Source organism: Bactrocera neohumeralis, chromosome 4 (genome assembly GCF_024586455.1).
Source record: "Bactrocera neohumeralis isolate Rockhampton chromosome 4, APGP_CSIRO_Bneo_wtdbg2-racon-allhic-juicebox.fasta_v2, whole genome shotgun sequence".
In the NCBI taxonomy this organism is placed as follows: domain Eukaryota; kingdom Metazoa; phylum Arthropoda; class Insecta; order Diptera; family Tephritidae; genus Bactrocera; species Bactrocera neohumeralis.
This window is the reverse complement of record NC_065921.1, coordinates 4,243,304-4,245,904: the sequence shown is the minus strand read 5'-3', so window position 1 is coordinate 4,245,904 and position 2,601 is coordinate 4,243,304.

The following is a 2,601-nucleotide window of genomic DNA, read 5'->3' as shown; positions in this document are numbered from 1 at the left end:
TGTAGTTCATTATCGCTTCATTAAAGCAAACTTATTTACTCTATTGACTCGCTGCGTGCCCACTTAACTGTTCGAGATTACAGCGAATGAATGTTAAATGCCACAAATTTGACTGATATTAACGCACACACACACATAAATACATGAGTAAATCAGATGATTGCTGAAATGATGTGTGCATTATCTTTTTAAAGCCAATACAAGTGTGCTCGACATACAAAGATATATTGTATATGAAGTAAATATGTAGGATTGGACAGCTTATGAGCAATCACGCGTCAATTTTCGACACTTTATTCATAATAAAATTTATTACACTCGAACATCATGTACACTTTGCACTACAAAATCACTCATTGACGTTGATAATAACAACAACCACAATTCAGCAACCATTACACGCACACAAACACACACAAATATGAATTTATATTTAGAATTGTCAAAATAATGCAATAAAATCATAGTTAACACTGAAGTACCATTGGAGCTGCGCATTTGAGGGTTAAAGCGCGCATTTATATCCCCAAACCTGTAAACATGTATGTGTGTGTGTCTGCATTGCTGCTGGTGGTATTTGGATTGAGCGATATTTGTATGAGTGCTGACATGAATTGCTTTGAGAGTGAATTATCAACAGAATAAATGTCCGAAATTGCGGTTATGAACGCTGCACTTACACATGTACACATATACATACACACATGCATATATTTATATGTCAACAAGTGCATCCGAGCTAAGGCTCGTGGCAAGCACACCTGTGGGCGCTGATCATAAATGTGAGCTGCGTTAAATGTGTGGTTAATGCGGTGATAGCGAAGCTCTTTCTCCCCTCCGTTGAAATACTTACTTGTATGCCCGTGGTGGCGGGTGATACTGCGCAGTTGTTGTAGTAAAATTTCGACAAATTGATAATGTAATCAAATTGTTAGTGAATGTGTGTTGTGTGTGTGTGTACATGTACAATGTAGCAACAATTTTATTGCGGGAATATCGCTGCAATTAATTGGAAAAGCGCTTGTTCCCCTGTGATCGATTTATGATAAATTTCTTGTACAACTACACAAATAACATCATAATTCGATTGACGTGTGACAGGAAAGCAAATAATATATTTGATAATGAAAATATTTGCATTTAAAAAATATATCGACGAGCACATACATATGTACAAACTATATGTAGATTATTGAACACACTTTTATCTTATAACATAACATGTTCTTGTTTCGTAGAAATAATTTTTCTTCTACTTTTCCAGATTGACTACTCAAGGCTCAGAATTAAATGTTAAAACTAGGAAACTCTTCATATTGGTTTCTGCCCAATCCACAAAAAGGGAGAGCCTCCATTCTGCACCAACTACCGTGGGATTAGCCTCCTCAACATCGCATATAAGGTTCTGTCAAGCGTATTAAGGGAAAGAATAAAGCCCACCGACAACAAACTGATTGGACCTTATCAGTGTGGCTCTAGGCCTGGAAAATCAATAACCGACCAGATATTCACCATGCGCTAAATCTGGGAAAAGACCCGAGAAAAGAAAATCGACACACACCACCTTTTCGTCGATTTCAAAGCTGCTTTTGACAGTACGAAAAGGAGCTGCCCTTATGTCACGATGTGTAAACTGACGTTGAGTAATACCAAAAGCTCCGTCAGAATCGGGAAGGACCTCTCCGAGCCGGTCGACCCCAAACAAGGTTTCAGACAAGGCGACTCCCTATCGTGCAACTTCTTCAATCTGATCTTTGAAAAAATAATCGTTCAAGTTTGCCAAGTTCCAAGAAGATCCGCATTTGGGACGAAGATCAACCTTAACGAGCTATGATACCCGACTATGAACGCCAGAAACAGAAGCTCGTGATCTCGACGACATTTGGTTTCAACAAGACGGCGCCAATTCCCACACATCGCATCAATCATTGGATTTATTGAGAGAACATTTCGATTAGCAGATAATTTCACGTTGCGGCCGGTGGATTGAACCGTTTTTCCTGTGGAGATATGTAAAGTCTATAGACTATGCAGACAATCCCGCTTCGATTCAGGCCTTGGAGAAAAACACCACCCGTGTCATTCGCGAGTTACTAGTGGAAATGCTCGGACGAGTCATCGAAAATTTGACACAACGGATGGACTATCTGAGACGTAGCCGAGGCCAACGTTTGAGAGAGATAATCTTCAAAACATATATGCCAAAGATGTTTTTTTGAATGATAATAAGCATTCCCCATCAATTTTGAAGCTTCTGTGTTTTCTCTTTAAAAAAGTAAGAAACCTAGAAAACCTTTATATATGTATAACCCTATATCTAAATCGATTAATTTTAAAAAATTATTTTACTCTGTGGCAACATGTTGCAAGGATATAAAAAACCTCGCAAAGATTAGTGAAAAATTCGTTAAAATATAAAGCAAAACAAAATATTTAGTACCAAATTACGAGTCCAAAAAATCGATTGATTGCTTAATTCAAACAATATTTCCACAAACTAGTTATAACCGCTATCACTTTCGGTTTTGTTTTTGCTTTGACCAGTCATCATCGTTGGAGCTGCAGCAAAAGTTCAGTAGACCGTGTTGCTTGTTTTGGTTC